This window comes from Penaeus monodon, chromosome 29 (assembly GCF_015228065.2).
Source record: "Penaeus monodon isolate SGIC_2016 chromosome 29, NSTDA_Pmon_1, whole genome shotgun sequence".
Lineage (NCBI taxonomy): Eukaryota > Metazoa > Arthropoda > Malacostraca > Decapoda > Penaeidae > Penaeus > Penaeus monodon.
Window position 1 is genome coordinate 31,304,755 of NC_051414.1, and position 826 is coordinate 31,305,580.

Here is an 826-nt window from a genome sequence, read left to right on the forward strand (position 1 = left end):
CAATACGTAACTGCTTTCCTTCCACCTGCACCGCCCACTACCTACCGCGTACCGCCCACTGTTGCTCATGACCTGCACCACGTGGGCGGAGTCTATACGTAACGCGCACCGGGAACAGAAAACGCAAGTCATCGTGATCCTCCACATTCCGCGAGCATAGAAAACGGAGGGCAGTTTGGGGGCGGGGCTTAAGCCTCTTATTAGCCTGTTGCGCGTTCTTGTGAAGAGAGAATGAGGAGAAAATGTGATTGGGATGAAGGGGAGAATGGGGGGAGAATAGGGATAACGAAGAGGAAAATGAGGAAACTTGCAGGGGACATGAAGGGAAAACAAGGGGAAGTGAATCATTAAAAGAAGAATAAGAAAACGAGGAGATAAGGAGGAAAGGAAAAAAAAAGGACGGAAGAAATAAAATGTGATGAAATGAGATTATGAGTAAGAAAGGAGATAAAAAGGAAGAACAAGTGTGAGAAGGAAAAGAAAGTAAAATACAACAAACAATAAAAGGAGAGCGAAAGAAAATTTTTGATAATTTTAGGATATGACTAATACGCACACATACATACATGTGCACAGACACGTGACCCTTCCCCCTACACAAGCGCACACGGAAATACAGAGCAGGCGCCTAGTCAGTTTGATTTAGATTGAATCAGATACATAATTTGTTATATACAATTCTTCAAATCTTTCCCCTCGTGTATAGAAATTAGCCTTAAAAAAAAAGAACGGGAAAATTGCGTTACTATGATGGCGACAACATGAAAACAGCAACGTCACAGAACGAATAGGTTGCTGAACCTTCAACGCAACGTGGTGAAATAAC